Genomic DNA, 18,930 nt, shown 5'->3' with positions numbered 1-18,930 from the left:
CACGCCCGATGAGACCCCAGCTAGCAGCCAAGGACGGGACAACCCCAGACCCCCCGGCAAACGGGGAGCCGGTCCAGCCAGGCGGGGTGACCCCCGCCCCCCGGCCACCCCAGGCCCCCCCCCCAGGCGAGGCAGAGGCTCCCCCCACCACCCCCCCCCAAACCACCCCACAGTGTCCGAGGGCCCCGCACCGGAATCGCCAACGGCAGACAACGACCCACCCCCACCAGGCAACGGGCCCGGGCAGACCAAGCCCCCCAGCATACGGGCGACCACCCGCCTGGGAGCCGGAGCAGCGGCCCCAGCAGATAGAGCCCACGCCCCCAAACCCACGCACCCCAGGCGGAACCCAGAGGCCCCACCCCCCGATCCCCCCCCAGCGCGCCACCCACCCCGGGGGGGCAGAACCTCCCATCCCCCGCTCCGCCCCCAACAGGCCAGGCCAGCGGCCACCCAGAGACACTGACCACGCGCCCTCAGCCAAGAGAAACACCAGAGGACCCCAACAACCCAGCCCCCAACCCGGGACGGTGACGGCAAGGCCCCACCACCCGTGACGACATTACATTAAAAAATTAATTATTAGAGTCCAACTGTCTTCAACTGTCTTCATCGATCAAATGATTTTTCTTACAGGCAGACATCCTCTCCATGGAAACATAATCCAAGAGTAGATTTTTGAACAGATTTATGTTTAAATTCTCTTTTGACTTCCAGTTCAGAAGGATTGTTTTCTTAGCAACGGTTAGTACTGTGAGAAGCATGCAAGATTTATTCGTGTCCATATTAGTGTTAGTGAGGTCCCCAAGCAGGCAGAGTGAGGGGGAGGGTGGGATGGGATGCCCTAGGTGTGTAGATGAGTCTTCACAAATCCTTTGCCAGAATTCGTTGACCGGTGTGCAATACCAGAAAGCATGCAGGTAATTATCTGGTGCATCCTTCTTACAAGTTAGGCATATGTCAGTATCTCTGATACCCATCTGGAACATCCTCTGCCCTGTGTAGTGTGTTCTGTGTAAAATTTTGTACTGTAATAGCTGCAGGTTGGAGTTCTGATTCATTCAAAAGGTATTCAAGCAAATTTGCCTCCAGAAGTTAGTGTCTGGATTGATGAATTGTCTTGGATTATATGTTCGAGGCGCTTGATTCCTTTATTATGCCAAGCCAGGAAGTTTATCACTTTTTTTATTTAACAGGATGTCAGGGTTGTTCCAGATGGGTGTCAGTTTGCATGGGACCAGTGAAATTTGGTTCATTCTATTTGGTTCACTGAGAACTATTTATAAGCTATCATCAGTGCAAGGAGTGACGCCGATGTTTCCGTTCTGCCTTATTTGCTGTAACTGTAGTTCCGCTTTTTGCCAGCAGGCTGCGCACAGACAGCGTTTCTGTGGGCAGCACATTGTATGTTGTTAGATTAGTATTTCATAACTGGACTGCAGGACATTGCGTAAAATCATTTTCTGCAGTAAGTATTGGAGTGTTTATAAAGGATCTTTTTAAAAAAAATAAATAAATAAGTTTCTCACAAACACCTCCATTCATGACTGACTGAAATATCAAGGATGAAAGTGATTAGGATCAGCTGAGAGAGCGCATGCCGAGCTGTTGCTAAAGTAGCAGCAGTCAACTTTAAACCAATGTTAAACAAATACTAGTTAATACTGAAAACAATCAGTCATTAAAATTAAACAGCTTGCTAAGCTGTGTTTCCTTTAACAATATAAATGTTATAGAAAAATGGAAACCCCACGCTCTCCGCGAATATTAATCACCAAGATTTATAAAAACCGCAACTGTACTGAAAAATAAAGTTGCTTATGAATGTTGGCAAGTAAAAAAGTATTTGTACTTTGTAATCAAGTGCCATTCTTGGCACATCACACAACGACGAAATGTGTCCTCTGCATTTTAACCCATATGTGACATATTAGTGGGCGGCTATATTATTTAGCTTCATTCTTAAAATAATAATACTAATACCAAAAATAATAATAACAAAACCATATGAAGCCAGGTCTATAAAGCTAAAGTACCATAATGATTTGAAGCTATTATAGAGCGTAATTTGTAAAGAGGGAGACATGAACCTTACAATAAGTGTGTGTATACCAAAGTGGGCAGCTGTCTCTTTAAGACGTTCCTGAGTGCCGAAAGGTAGGGTGGGAGTTTTTTTTTCCGGCGGGCTTTTCTAGACGGAGGAAGGCGGGTAAAGAGAGCGGAAAGAAGAGTGAACGGCAACTTAGAGAAATAAACGTATATATCTACATATATGTATATATATTTGTGTAGATATCAACGTTTAGAGCACTGTTTATTTTTTTTGGCCGAAGCATACAATTGCAGCAATTAGTGGATAGAAAGATTTTGGTGCAATTGCTCTCTTTTGGATATCCTGGTAGGTCAATTTACCTGTTTGGTTAAATGTTAAGGAAAATATAGATATAGGGATCATTAGTGTGAAGGAAAAACAGTCAGGATATGAATGTGAACCTTTGTTGATTGTGTGGTTGATTATTTTCTTTGCTAATGTATCTTTTTTTGTAGTTGTATGTAAAATGCTAAAGCTACCTATAAGGCTACTTGCTAATTGATCGGAATACGTTGACTGTGATATGGTGTTATTCAGTTTAGCCACCCTGTTAGTACCATTGCAGGTTGAAATGTTTATAATGTGCATATTTAAATATATACATGTATATGTGTATATTAATGTTATTCAGGAAATCTGTATAGTATGGCCTAATGTGGATCTGAGATTGCGCTGTATGTTAATGGATGATGGAAAAAAATATAATTTTGTGTGATGTTTAAGTAAGACATCTAACTCTCTGTACTTTGTGTGCAGACTGTTTTTTTTGGATTTGATTCCCTTCCGAATTCAGTATTTTTTCGACCAAGGAAGATCTCTTGTTTCACAGAGTCGCCCCCTCTGCGTTGAACTGCGCAATGTAACAAGTTTTTTGCACCTGGAGATTTTTTTCTTTCCCAGCGCTTTGTGAAGACATCCTCAAGTGTTGCAACGGGGGTTACTATAAATGGCAACGCCCCTGCAAAGGTCGGGAGTGGCATCCACCTCCCCAGTGGACACGGGGATCACGGGGATCAGTGGGCGGCAGTTTGGGAGAAGATTGCAGCCCTCGAAGACGAGGTGGACCGTTTACGGTCCGAGATCTCCCAGCTTGCTGGTGCCCTGACTGACCCAAATATGCCCCGGAGCAATTCGGAGACCACTGGGACTCCTCTTATAGTCCCCACTTCAGCTCCAAGCTGTTTCCCTCCCCCTCCTCCTCCTCCACCGCCTCCTCCTCCTCCGCCTGCTAATATCCAGGGCCCGAAGCAGAAGACGAGTCATCGTCAGGGAAGTGGCGCAGGACCCACCAATGGCCCCAACATGGTGGATGTTCTGGCGGAGCTGCCGCACATTAAACTGCGCCCAGTGCTGAGGTCGCCAGGTGGGACGCCAGTGACGAGGAGGGGACTGACGCAGGGGACGCCCATGCCCTCAGAGGACATTGCTGCCATCTTAGCAGAGGCTCTGAAGAAGAAGTTCAAGCAAAAGATCCACTCTGATGTAGAGGGCCGATATTTAGCATTTTTTAATGTATCGGCATCGGTTTTTGTATTTTGCTCCCTAGTGTTTCAGTTGAGTTTGTCTAGTTATTGTATTTGGTGATTTTGTATATGGGTTTTGGTTTTGTTCCTTCTGCCCCTGCTTGTGTCTTTACCTGTTTAAATTCCCTAGTGTTGGTTTCTGTTTCCCTGTGTCCCTGTTTAGTTCCTTTGAGTTTATTAGTTTCACCTGTGCCCTGTTTCCCTGGTCTTTGTTAATTAGTCTCACCTGTCCTGTGTTAGTCTCGTTACCCCTTTAGTATTTTAGTTCCTGCTTCTGTTTAGTTCCTCAGTGGTTCATTGTTTTTGTGTGATTTGTTGTTTGCGATGTTCAATGGTTTTGCTATTTTCAGTGTTTGATGTGTATTTGGTTTTTGTGATTTAGTCTTAGTTTATTCCCTTTAGTTTTTGACCCCTCGTGGTCCTTTTTGGTTTGTTTGGTTTTGTAGTTTTTTCTGTTTTATTTAATAAACCCTGTTTGTTTTTCTTTGAGCCGCAAGTGGGTCGTCCACCCTTTTTTGTGCCTGCACCATGCCTCGCTCCCGTGCCCGAGCCGCCCGCAACCTTGACACTATCACAGTACCATCCTATAATATTTACTCAAATCAATTAATATTTCAATATTAATATTAATTAATTTCAATATTAACAATTAATATTTCAAATCAAAATTTGTACTCACTCGTTTGGGTAAATTGGGGTATTATTTTTTATGAGTAAAATAAACCCAAGTTTATCAAATAACATACCTAATGTATTTAATGGGCCCTTTTCAGCATTCAACGCAAAGTGGTACCAGGTTTGAAACAAGGGTCTTTGCCAGCATGGCCTGATACAGTTTTCTGTCCCTTTGGGAGTAAAGGTCTTTGCTCGAGCTCATTAATGTGGCTATTCTGCCAAGACTGGGCTGTTCTGCAGCTGTGGTAGAGACTAATATCTGTGGCATTCCATTCTCAATTGTGGTGGGATTCTAAATATTATGTAAACATGGATATCCAAAAATTAAGCCTAATTAAAATCGAAATATTAAATGAGCAAAATTATTAAATTTGTTGTTCTATCCCAAGTCTTGATTAAAAAGCACTTCTCACTCGCTATGCTCACTTTGTTTTTGTTTGAGCTGGTTTCTCATGCATGTAGGTCTCCCGTAGATGACGTCGCGCGTGCGACTGTCAGACAGACATCTGCCTGCCGCTGACAGGTTACTGTGAATTATTATTTCTGTTTTTACAATATAGATGTTAAAGCACTTGATTTTATTGGTAACGCAGCGGTAACATAAAGTTACTTGAAATTGTAACAGTAATCTCATTATCAATTTAAAAATTATAACGCGTTAAATTACTCCGTTACTAAAAACGAATCAAATTCCAGCAACACGTTACTATAAGTGACAATGTAAGAGACAATAAAAAGCAAATGTAACCATTATGTAAATATTTCAGATATTTTACTGAAAGGTATATCACAGGGTACAAAAAACAAACAGCACTGTTAACATGACAAAATACAAAACAGCATATGAAAGCTCACAGAGAAATGTCCAGTCAGGTGGCAGTCCAGGCTTTTGAGTTGAGTACAGACTTTCACTGTCCAGTTGCCCATGCCTTGACAAGCGACATTCTGTTGGTTTACCAAGAATTAACCCACACGGAACAACTGATCAATACTTCCACACGCAGATAAGGGAATAACTTTCTCAAAAAGTTTGTTCTCCTTAACTCTCCGGATACACTTTTCGACATGAACCCGCAAACGGGCGATGGACTGTGTTTGTTCAACATCCTGTTTACTCATCTGAGTTTTCTTTGACAGGACAGCAGGCCGGTAAACCTTGCAGGGTACAAGAGTGTGCACAAGAAACCCCATGTCCACCATAATGCCCATGTCAGCTGTGCAGAACAAGAGATGATGGTGTTTGACAAAAGATTTCTGTACAGTCCAGCATCACTTGTGTGTTTGCATATGGGGAAAACTCTGGTGGTAATTGAGCTTGTATGGCTTCTTTTGGTAGCTACAGACAGATAGAACCAAGCAGGTGGTACCAAAAGTGTGTCCAGGTCGTTATAATTCTGCTGACAGTGGTGCGGTGGATACCAAAATGGTTGGCATGATCGCAGAGAGGCAGAGCCACGGAGAGATGCATTAGGAACAGAAGCAACTCGTCTATGGGCGCAAGTTTCTGTTAGAGATAAGAAAGAAAGTTAATTAAATTAGCAAAAGTACTGCAAACGTACAATTAGTTTTACTGCTTATATAAAAGTATATTTACCACCTAAATGAAATAGTTAAAGATGAAACTTAAATGGCTTGGGGCTATATAACATGATTAATTGCAGCCTTTGTGATCACCTTTGCATTAGTTCATATTTCCATTAAGCACCAATAGGCTAAGCTTTCAGGCTAAAGTCTTATTTAGTGTAGTATGCATTAATCCACGAGACCCTGATAACACAGCTTAGCTGCACTGGCCCTGGTGACCCGCACCATCTTGGTCTTCAAGGCTGGCTGCACAAGTTGCCAAAAGGCCTGGAAGTGATGATGATGATGATGATGACGATGATGATGATGACGAAACCCTGTATTGCTGTTGCAATACACCATGTTACTAGTCACTAATACAAGTGAAAATAACTGCCCATCAACCCGACCATACATATACACAAACATCACATTATAGGGGGTAGACAGGTCAGGAAGACAGGGGATATAGGAAGAACAGAGAAAACAGAATTACATGAGAAGAGAGGAGGAGAATTAAAACAGCCCCCAGACTGTACTCCAGTAGGGAGGACATTGTAGGAACAGAAAAAACACATAGAACATAAGAACATAAGAACTATACAAACGAGAGGAGGCCATTCGGCCCATCGAGCTCGCTTGGGGAGAACTTAACTAATGGCTCAGAGTTGTTAAAATCTTATCTAGCTCTGATTTAAAGGAACCCAAGGATTCAGCTTGCACTACGTTATCAGGAAGACTATTCCATACTCTGACTACACGCTGTGTAAAGACGTGCTTCCTCAAATTTGTTTTAAAATGTTCTCCTGCTAATTTCCACCTATGGCCACGAGTTCTTGTGTTTGAACTAATGCTGAAGTAACTATTCGGTTGAACAGCATCTAAACCTGTTAGAATCTTATAGACCTGGATCATGTCCCCCCTCAGTCTCCTTTGCTTGAGGCTGATCAGATTTAGCTCAACTAACCTTTCCTCGTATGACATTCCTCTAAGACCAGGAATCATATTCTTGTGGCCCTACGCTGCACCTTTTCTAAGGCCGCAATGTCCTTTTTAAGATATGGTGACCAAACCTGCACACAATATTCTAGGTGAGGTCTCACCAAGGAATTGTATAATCTTAGCATTACCTCCCTTGACTTAAACTCCACACACCTGGAGATATAACCCAACATCCTATTGGCCTTTTTTATTGCTTCCCAGCAATGGCGAGAGTGAGACATGGAAGCATCAACATACACACCAAGGTCTTTCTCATAATCAGCTACCTTTATTTCAGTAGGTCCCATAAAATACCTGTACTTTATATTTCTGCTCCCTACATGGAGTACCTTACATTTGTCTATGTTAAATTTCATCTGCCAGGTATCGGCCCAGTCACTAATTAAACCAAAATCCCGCTGTAGCTGCTGAGCCGCTAGTTCAGTATCTGCTACACCACCCACCTTGGTGTCATCTGCAAATTTCACCAGTTTACTGTATATATTGGTGTCTATATCATTTATGTAAATTAGGAACAATAGTGGTCCTAAAAATTGAACCTTGCGGCACCCCACTATGAACGCAGGCCCACTGTGACATTGTGCCTCTTATAACTACTCGCTGCTTCCTATCTGTTAACCAGTTATCAATCCAGGTCGCTACAGTTCCTAAAATACCTGTCGCTTTGAGTTTAAGCAAGAGCCTCTCTAAAAAAAAAAAAAAAAAACTAAATTTCCCGGAGGAACCTTCCCGAGGGATTAATAAAGTACTATCTAACTCTAAATCTAACTCTTGTGGGGGACAACATCAAAAGCCTTTTGGAAATCTAACTAGATCACGTCGTTCCTCAAAAAACTCCAACAGATTTGTTAAACAGGATCTACCTCTCCTAAATCCATGCTGGCTATCACTCAAAATGTTATTTGAGTCCAGGTAATCTACCATTTTCTCTTTGATTATAGCCTCCATAACTTTACCAGTTATACAAGTTAGACTGATTGGCCTATAATTTGACAAATTACTTCTATCCCCTTTTTTGAAAATGGGCGTTATGTTGGCATGCTTCCAATCAGAAGGTACCACACCTTCAGATAAGGATTTTTGAAACAGTAAAGTAAAGGGTCGGCAAATAATATCCCTCATCTCTTTTAACACTATAGGTAAGATGCCATCAGGGCCCAGTGATTTATTTATTTTGAGCTTAGCTAGGCTTTGCAAAACATCAGCTTCAGTTATATATATATATATATATATATATATATATATATATATATATATATATTAGTTATAGACGATGCTGGATTAGTAATAAGAACTGGTAAGTTACTAGTGTCCTCAACAGTGAATACCCGTGCAAAACTATCATTGAACTCATTTACTATATCAATGTCGTTTTCAATTATAAGACCCTTACTATCCTGCGGATTAGTAATTTCAGCTTTTAGAGCTCTTTTAGAGTTAAAATACTGGAAGAAACTTTTAATGCCATCCTTAGCCTCCAATGCGATCTTCCTTTCGACATTCCTTTTAGCTCATCTAATGTCATTTTTTAACTCAGCCTGTAGATTTAGATACTCTTGCTTTATTCTGTCATCATCAGTTATTTTCCATTTCTGGAACAAAGCCCTTTTCCTCCTTACTTTATACTTTATTTCCCTAGTAAACCACCTAGGTTGCAATTTCCTAGATTTATTCTTGCTGGAAACAGGTATGAAGTCCTCTTGCACTTGCAATAATGTGCTTTTAAAAAATTCCCATGCCTCTTCAACAGTTATTTAACTCCATCCAGTTCAGAGTTTCTAGTTTTAATCTCATACAGTTGAAGTTAGTCTTCCTAACATTATACATTTTTGATTTAGACTTTGCTCTTCGGGCACTAAACTTAACCTCAAATTTAACCATGTTATGATCGCTCCTGTCAAGTGGTTCTAAAACGTTTAATTTACCAATCCTGTCCTGGTTATTAGAGAAAACAAGATCAAGAATGGCATCTCCCCTGGTAGGGGTGTTAACAAACTGAGTAAAAAAACAATCCTGTACTAATTCCACCATCTCCAGTTCATTTTCAGAAGAGCCAGTGACCATGTCCCACTATATCCCCGGTAGATTTAAATCACAATAACTACCACATCATTTTTATTGCTCATAGTCCTAATATCACTGTATAACAATCTGCTTTCCTCGGCAGCTACATTAGGTGCTCTGTAACAAACACCAACAATTAGGCTATTTGAATTTTTAGCATCTAATTTTACCCATATAATTTCCGTAGTTTTACTTATATCAGTAAGCTCCCTTGCCTGCAAGTTTTCCTTTACATATACTGCAACACCACCTCCCTTCTTACCTATACGGTCTTTACGGAACAACGTGTAACCATCCATATTATATTCTTGTCCATCCTTTTCTCTCAACCATGTTTCATCCATCCATCCATCATCTACCGCCTGTCCGGGGTTCGGGTCGCGGGGGTAGCAGCTTCAGTAGAGGCACCCAGACCTCCCTCTCCCCAGCCACCTCTACCAGCTCCTCAGGGAGGACACCGAGGAGTTCCCAGGCCAGCCGAGAGATATAATCCCTCCAGCGAGTCCTGGGTCTGCCCCGGGGCCTCCTCCCTCTAGGACATGCACGGAAAAGCTCTCCGGGTAGCCGCCCAGGAGGCATCCGCACCAGATGTCCAAACCACCTCAACTGGCTCCTTTCGACGTGAAGAAGCAGCGGTTCTACTCTGAGGCCCTCCCGGATATCCGAACTTCTCACCCTATCCCTAAGGGAGAGCCCAGACACCCTGCGGAGAAACCTCATTTCGGCCGCCTGTATTCGCGATCTCATTCTTTCGGTCATTACCCATAGCTCATGACCATAGGTGAGGGTAGGAACGAAGATGGACCAATAGATCGAGAGCTTTGCCTTTTGGCTCAGTTCCGGCTGAGAACCATGGTCTCGGATTTGGAGGTGCTAATCCCCATCCCAGCCGCTTCGCACTCGGCTGCGAACCGCCCCAGAGCACGCTGGAGATCCCCAGCAGATGAAGCCAACAGGACGACATTGTCTGCAAAAAGCAGTGATGCAATCCTGAGGCCACCAAACTGGACACCCTCAACACCCTGGCTGCGCCTAGAAATCCTGTCCATAAATATTATAAACAGGACCAATGACAAAGGGCAGCCCTGGCGGAGCCCAACCCGCACTGGGAACACGTCCGACTTATTACCGGCAATGCGGACCAAGCTTCTGCTCCGTTCGTACAGGGACCGAATCGCCCACAACAGCGGACCCTTGCACCCCCCGAAGCACCCCCCACAGAGCACCTTGGGGAAGCCTTTTCCAAATCCACAAAGCACATGTAGACTGGATAGGCAAACTCCCAGGCCCCCTCCAGTACCCTTGCAAGGGTATAAAGCTGGTCCAGTGTTCCACGGCCAGGACGAAAACCGCATTGTTCCTCCTGAATCCGAGATTCGACTATCGATCTCACCCTCCTCTCCAGTACCCCGGAATAGACTTTCCCAGGGAGGCTGAGAAGTGTGATCCCCCTGTAGTTGGAACACACCCTCCGGTCCCCTTTCTTAAATAAGGGGACCACCACCCCGGTCTGCCAATCCAGCGGCACCGTCCCTGACCTCCACGCACTGTTGAGAAGGCGTGTCAGCCACGACAGCCCCACAACATCCAGAGCCTTCAGGTACTCCGGGTGGATCTCGCACACCCCCGGGGCCCGGCCACCACGGAGCTCTTTAACCACCCTGGCCAACTCAGCCCCAGTGATGTGCAAGCCCCCCCCCAGCACCCTCGGGCTCTGTGCCCTCAGATGTTTCAAAGGCAGTGTGTGTAGATGTATTTGAGGCAGGGTTGAGGAGGTCCTCAAAGTATTCCTTCCACCTCCGGGTGATGTCCCCAGGTGAGGTCAACAGCACCCCCTCCCCACTATAAATAGTAGGAACCAAGAGCTGCTTCCCCCTCCTGATACTCCGGATGGTTTGCCAGAACCTTTTTGAGGCCAACCGAAAGTCACCTTCCATGGCCTCACCGAACTCCTTCCACGCCCGGGTTTTTGCTTCTGCGACCGCCCGAGCTGCGTTCCACCTGGCCCGCCGGTACCCGTCAGCTGCCTCCGGAGACCCCCGGGCTAATAATTCCCGGGAAGCCTCCTTCTTCAGCTTTACGGCCCCCCTCACCTCTGGTGTCCACCATCGGGTACGGGGGTTACCGCCACGACAGGCACCGACCACCCTGCAGCCACAGCTCCGTACGGCCGCTTCCACAATGGAGGTCCGGAACAGTGTCCATTCAGCCTCAATGTCCCCGACCTCCCCCGGCATGCAGTTGGAATTCTGCCGGAGGCACGAGTTAAAGCTCCGGCGAACAGGAGCCTCTGCCAGACGTTCCCAGCAGACCCTCACTATGCGCTTGGGCCTACCAGGTCTGACCGGCTTCCTCCCCTGCCACCTGAGCCAACTCATCACCATGTTTCAGTTATTCCTATAATATCATAAGAGTCCGATGAGATAAAAGCCTCTAAATCATGAATTTTATTCCTAATACTCCTGGTGTTTAAATACAGACAACAAAGGGTAGGCCTATTACGGTGCCTACTTATATGATTTTTTGGGGCTTTCCGTTTCCCCCCACTTACATACTTAACTAACCTCCCTGTCCCTCCAGTCCCTAGTTTAACTCTCTGGGGTCGAGTATGTCGTCGGCGACATCGCGTACTTTTCGCGTCTATTTCAGTTTATATCTCGCTGAAATCTTAATGTAGAATCATGAAAAAAACGCTGGATAAATCCGTAATCTGTCTTCTTTTCAAAACGTCCATTGTCGGAAGTATTAAAGTTTTTTGAATTAGGTTAAATCGGCAAAAAAGTAAACATTGTCATCTTACTTCGTTTTACCTGCATCGGGGGCGTGTATACCGCTCTCACCTGAAGATCGCTATTCACATTCTAAATAGCCGCATTAGCGTGTATTCAAATCGCATTCGCATGGTAATTTGATTAACAGCGCAACAGTGAAACGTGATCCAGATACATCCCCTTCAGCGCCATAAAAGGGGGTTGGGGACGTGGCCAGGTGACAACGGCTCATTCATACACATGAAAGTTGCTACATATTCAATGAAAGGAGCCAGAAAGAGTGACATGAGTTAGGTTTTTCTTATTTATTTATCCAAATGAATGTTGCATCTACACCATTTAGTCATCTTCATGTAGCCAAGACTTTGGTGATCAGATATCTGGGATCAAAACAAACTGCCAGCATTGCTTACTATGTACTTTTATAATGTTTCTGCAAGTGTTCCAAACTGCATTTTGCAATGTCTATACTTTGATGTCAAATTTCAAACTTAACAAAAATCTGACATATTTACAATATATATTAAAATAAAGATGAGTGTAATGGCAAAATAAATATAAGAAATAATTTATTTGCCATGAATTAAGTTTATATTTGAAGAAATGTGTGATCATGTCCCAGTCAGTGAAAGTGTGTTTCCTACCCCTAGACCCCAGAGGGTTAAACATCCCTCAACTACTCTACAAATACGCCTTCCCCTCTGGTTCAGATGCTACCCATCCAGCTTGAACAGGTCCCACCTGTTCCAGAAGGTCCTCCAGTGCCCCATAAACCTAAACCCCTCTTTCCTACACCATCCTTTTAGCCACGCATTTAATCTCCTTATCTCAGCTAACTTAGCCTGACTTGCGCGTGGCACGGGGAGTATTTCAGAGAATACCACCATGGATGTTCTGCTTCTAAGCTTATTGGCGACTTCTATAAATTTATCCTGCAGAACAGCCCTCCTACCCTTGCCTATGTCGTTGGTGCCAACATGCACCACGACAACTGGATCCACCCCAGCTGGGGCCAAAAGCTTGTCCACACGATCTGGAAGGTCCCCTACCTGGGCACCAGGCAGGCAAGGGACCCTCTATCACGTGTGCACACATAACTGTCTACTCCCCTAATAATTGAATCCCCCACTACCACAACCTCCCTCTTCCTGGGGGGAGGGGGCTCCTCAGTGCCCAAGGGCCCACCTGTCATGGTTCTGGACGGCACGGGAACGGGGCATGGTGCACAAAGAAGGGGCGGACGACCCACTTGCGGCTCCAGCAAACAAAACAGGGTTTATTAAATCAAACAGAAAACACAAAACCAAAAGACCACGAGGGGTAAAAACTAAACAGGGAGGAATAAACCAGACTAAATAACACACATGAAAAAACTAACTAACTAGAAAAGCAAGACACAACCATGGGGAAAACCAGAGACAAGGGCATACCACAGACAACCGTAGACATCAGAGACACGAGCTTAGACAATAGCTTAGACACGACGCGACGCGATGAACCAGCGGGGAACAGAACAAAGGCAGGAACTAATATACTACAGGGGTAATGACTAACACAGGGCAGGTGAGGCTGATTAACAAAGACTAGGGAAACAGGACACAGGTGAAACCAATTAACTCAAAGACACTAACAATCAGGGAAACTAAGAATTAATCAAGGAAACAGAAACCAACACTAGGGAATAAAACAGGTAAAGACACAAGCAGGGGCACAAGGGACAAAACCAAAACCAACTACAAAATCACACAAGAACTAAAGAAACTCAAATGAAACACTAGGGAGCAAAATACAAAAACAGAGGAGGCGGGATTCGAACTCACAACAAGAGGGAACTCAGGACCGAGGGGCAAACAGACAGCACATGCTTAATACATTGAGCCACGAGACCAGACAAGAGACAGGGGAGAAACAAGGACTGACGTATGGACGGGATGACCAGCACCACCTGCTGGTCAAACGGGGAAGGGGCACGGAAGGACCACAGCGGGAGGCTGACCCTGACACCACCTGCCTCCCCAGTCCCTTCCGGCTCTAAAGCTGGAAGCACCTGAAACCTGTTAGACACAGACACCTCAGGTGATGCCGCCTATGTAACGTGTGTACGCCTTTTCCTGCATCTACGACCTACGGTCACCCAGCTCTCTCGACCTCTCTGCTCTTCATTCTCTCTCCTCCCTGCCTGTGGCGTACATACCATCTCCCTGAACGGCGTATTAACTAGCTCCTCTAACTCACTGTTGCATTGGATGAGAGCCAGTTGCTCGTCAAGGTCGCGAACCTTGACCATGAGTGAGTCCACTAGCTTACATCACTCGCAGATGAAGTCCGACTGGACACTAACGTCCAGAAGGGCAAACATCTTGCAAACGCAACACTGAGCCGGCCCCATAATCACTATGACCCCGTACTCCCAGCCCAGTAAATTTATATAGTGTATTTAACTATAAAGATTAATTTGCGTAACGATAAATGCAGTAAAGTGCCGAGTACACTAAAATAAGTTATTACTTGTGTTAAAACTGAACTTAATTATTATTTTTATTTAAAAATTTATTTTAAACCTGATAAATTTACTACTACTTACCAGAAGAACTTCTGCCTGAACCAAGTATGAACTAAAAACAAAGCGAAATCGAAGTTGCTCTTGGGAGGTCGAAAAACCACAAAAACCCCCTCACAGCAGGCTACTGCCGGAGCGGGAAAAAAGTGGAAAATGTCCTCCCGGCCCCGACTGGCGACCGAGCAAAGCTCAGGAGCAACTGTCCTTTTCCGGCGCTGGGTAACGATACCGATGTTAGATATTATTAGATATTATTAGTTATTATCGCATATTTCATTCTTCAAAATGATGCAGACGCTTTGCTGTACACTGGAATAGCCTTAGAAACATTTAACACTCTTGTGTCGACACTGGAAGGATATGACAACGATGAATTTACAATGCCTGTACGAGATCAAGTCCTCATGACACTTATGAAATTAAAGAGTAAATGTGTAATAGGTGACCTGAGCCGCCAGTTTCATATATCACAGAGCATGGCTGGCAAGATTATCCCACACTGGTTAGACAAACTGGAGGAAGTTCTCCGACCATTAATTCCATGGCTGCCAAGAGAAACTATTCAAGCAACTATGCCTGCAGCCTTCAAGAAGAACTTTCTGAATACTACATGCATTATAGACTGCAGTGAGACCCTTTTACAGAAACCCAGAAATCTGGGCTCAAGAGGGGAATCATACAGCCATTATTATTCACACAACACAGTCAAATATTTGGTTGCTGTTGCACCATGTGGACTAATCATGTTTGCGTCTGCGGCATATGGCGGTCGATGTAGTGACAAATTTATCACAATGGACTGTGGAATATTAACATACCTGAAACCTGGTGATGAAGTGGCATGGCAGATAGAGGTTTTACAATAAAAGACTTACTCTTTGAGAGAAAAGTTAGATTAGTAATACCCTATTTCACAAAAAAACGTGGACAGCTAACTGAGGAACAGGTAACATACACGCGTCGGATTGCAAATGTAAGAATCCATGTTGAAAGACCAATCAGACGTTTGAAAGTCTACAGAATACTATCACAAATTGTTCCTATAAGCATGGCTCCTAAAATAGACAAGATTCTGAGGATATGTGCTGCTCTAGTTAACTTAAGAGTGGATCTCATGCGTGATACAGAATAATTGTATATGTTGTAAACAAGCGTGGACTCAGGGATATCAAGATCATTACCCAGGACATCAAATTGTGTAGTGTAATGTAATTATTTTAAGGTAGAAATCTGATGTACATATATGTAGAGAGTAAATAATTACAGGTCTCCCTTTTTTATCTTCTGTTCTACACAATGTAAATATTTTTGTAGAAAGGTTATGTGATACAGTACACATATAATGCAATCAACTGAACAATTATTACTTTTTTTTATTCAAACACAATGTGATAAGCTCTTCAAGTGGAAATAAATGTTTTTCTCAAAACTACAATAATTAGTTGTGCATTCTTGACATTTTGTTATTGTCTTGGAAGATTACAGAAATACAGAACTATTCGCAACATTTAATGTCGTCAGTATGTCATTAATTTCCCACCATATGTTAAAATTATGTACATTTTAGTTGTGGTTAAATATTCAACAGATTTCATATTGAATGTCTCCTTTCATTCACAAGACAGAGACCAAACTCTGCCAGCATGTTAGTGTCTGACTCTCCCATTTATAGTTCTCACATGAGCAAATGTGCATTAAAGCTGGCCCATTATCTTCAAGTATCTCTCATTTAACTGAAACCATCCTGCTGCAAACTCCTCTACAAGTCGAGGCAAGAAACATGAGAAGTAAAACCCTCTCAAGCGCTTTACTTGCTCCTTTACAAATGCTTCATCATATTGCACTGTAAATGAAACATGCTCACTAGGTGTCCAGATCACAAGTGTGGACGTCTTGAGACCTGTGCAAAACAGTGTAAGCTGCACTTGCATGTAATAGCCTCTGCTGCCAGTTTTCTGCAGCTGCCAGTTTGATATCGCTGCATTTCTGGGTGAGCTGCTCAGTGAGTGAAGGATGGGTCGTCACAGGACATTTTATTTCTAGCAGCACATCTGAGTCAATGACCCCGTCAGGACTAGCAGAGAGCCATGGCTCCTGGATGCTGGTAACACTACCCATGTGAAGGATGTTCATGCCCTGTTCTTTCAGCTGATGACAAGCTCTAACTTCATTTTCTTTACCATAGTTTATTTCATAATTACCACGAAAGGAAGGGTACATGTGCTCATATAAAAATTTGTCATTTTTTGTGGTGGCACGTACTGGAACTTTTTTAGCGGATTTTGCTGTAAGTCTGATTTTCCTACAGTTGTGCCACAAATCAAGATGCACTTTGCTCTTTTGTTTCTTCTTGTAATTGTGCTGCTTGCTCTTCAGAAACTTGAATGTATGCCTGATAGAATGCCCTGCATGGATTACAGCTTAGTTCGTAACTGTGTGCTTGGTGTGGCTGAAAAAATTGCTCATCAACTTTACTGTTGCAGTAAGGACCTGTTTATAACACTTTCCAATTAATGTGTCCTTGAGGAGGAAAAGTGGCTTCATTGGTGCTTTGCTAACACTGTCAATAAAGTCTTGGTGTATAAGGTGATATGGTGTGTTAGGGAGAGTTTGAGTCACTGCAGTCCGGGATTTCACATTGTACTGCTGCTATGCCCTGTGATGTCTGAAGTTTATCTGGCTTAGACGTTTGGGTTCAAGGTTCTTTGCTGTCCCAGCATTCCACCTGCGTTGCTCATCTGTACAGTACATGCAAGCCCTGTCTTTCCACTAATCACAGCATTCTGCACCTGTGACAAACATTGATAGTATTTTCTCACTGTCAATACTCAAGATTTAACATAATGAGGAAATTTACACTAACAAAAGCACTACAGTGTCTGTTTATATCAGTGGTGGACAAAGGGCTGGTGTCCTGCATGTTTTAGATATGACCCTGGGTCAACACACCTGAATCATATCTAAACCACTGAAATAAAAACACTGGCAAGTTTCACCGGTGTTTCTGTTTCAGTGATTTAAACATTCTGATATCCAGATAAGTGATATACCTTCCACAGAATAGCAGCTGCACGACTACATGATTTCCCTAATCCGGCGATACAGGAACAGCCTACTGTCTCCACTACTCCACTTTCCCTTAGCATTACCCATGCTAAGTGTTTAGCTTGATTAGCGCTCTGGCTCGGCTCTACGGCTGCTTTAAGAAAAATAAAGTCGCCTTGTTTGTTGAGCAGTACAGTACTTTATCAATTGTGTTGCTGTGCAGGTAATTATACGCCTCCGTGCTCTTGTAATTACGCAATTCCTCGCCATCAACGCCTTCGGAAAATATGAGGTAATTAATAATGTCGATGTAGCTAACATCGGGTCATAGTTTCATGTCATCTACCCAGTCCGTGAGAAGTGACGGGTGAGGCACTGCTACTGAACTGTCCTCGCCGCTTTTTAAAACATCTCTACTATGTATCCACACCCGATATGCTGCCATTTACACCAGGTAAAAGAAACTGCAGTGAGAGAAACCTTTATCAACAGTGAAGGTGTAACCCCGCAACTGTCAACAACAGCGCAAGTGGAAGTAAAAAACCGTCTTACGCTATGAATCAGGGGTAATGGCGCGAACTCAGGAGTACTGTGGATATGGTGTGAGTAAAATTGAGGGGCGGCAGCAGCGCAGAGGCGAGTGAGACCATCAGCCTCTGAGTAGTGCCCCCACCCCCCAAGGCCCTGTGTGTATACTGGTATGTGATGACTAAAGTGCAGTTAGAACAGGGGGAGGCAGAAGGCCGCGCAGCACAGTGAATAAGGCCATGTAAATGGCCCTCCCCACTGTAAAATGCATGGCATACACCCACCCCGAGATCCTACCTGTGTGCGTGGCATGTTGTTGAATGAGGGGGGAGAGGGGTTGGGATTCATAAGACCAGGGGGCAGATTACTCACCCCTTGGCAAAAGAGAGCCAGCTGGCTCAGTAGGCACCCCAGCCCCCCACTGCCATGCGGGAAGGAGTGGACCCGGGGCCCCCGGCGACAGCACCCAAGAGCACCGCCAGCGCCAAAAGCCGCTCCCCCCCCCCCCACTCCGAAGAGCTGTCCGCACTCAAACACCCACTCACACGACAACAAAGATGTGGCAGACTAGCCCAGGCCCAAGACACGCCACCCCCAACACTACGCAGGCCGGATGCTCAGACATGGACCACCAGGCAGCACCCGCCCAAGCCCCCCCACCCACCACCAGCAGCCAGGGCAGACACCCAGACATCACAAGACGGCAGCCACAGCCCCCCAGCCCCAAGAAGGCACTAGACGCCCATAGCTCGAGGGCCCAGCCCCGCCACCCGCCAGGGCCACGAGGAGATGAGACCACAGCCGACCCTCCCCCCCATATAATGGAATTGGTCAGTGTGGACCAGAGAGAATCCAATTCACCTAATTGATTTTTTCGGAAGGGAGCAGACATCCAGACTTATGTGATCTAAAAGTAACAGCATATACAATCTACCTCTAAACTGCAATTGCACTTTACTTACTTACGAAGTTTACATCTCTGCACTATTTATTTACTGCCTGTGTGCACCTTGCACGCCCTGTTACTGTGATGTTAAGTGTTACTATATGTTACTATATGTTGCACCGGGTCCATGGAGAAACGTTGTTTCATCACTCTTTGTACAT

The 18,930-nt window shown here is 44.4% G+C and overlaps 1 long non-coding RNA gene across 1 annotated transcript; it reads left to right on the top strand.

Annotated features, from left to right (window-relative positions):
• The first annotated feature begins 436 nt into the window (after nucleotides 1–436).
• On the top strand, nucleotides 437–4,104 carry LOC140582400 (uncharacterized). Its single transcript, XR_011985356.1, has 2 exons — nucleotides 437–2,398; nucleotides 2,849–4,104. It is a non-coding gene; the product is annotated as an uncharacterized lncRNA (long non-coding RNA).
• Nucleotides 4,105–18,930: the final 14,826 nt, after the last annotated feature.

Source organism: Paramormyrops kingsleyae, chromosome 24 (assembly GCF_048594095.1).
Source record: "Paramormyrops kingsleyae isolate MSU_618 chromosome 24, PKINGS_0.4, whole genome shotgun sequence".
NCBI lineage: Eukaryota > Metazoa > Chordata > Actinopteri > Osteoglossiformes > Mormyridae > Paramormyrops > Paramormyrops kingsleyae.
The sequence above is the reverse complement of the archived record's forward strand: the minus strand, read 5'-3'. Positions and strand labels throughout refer to the sequence as shown.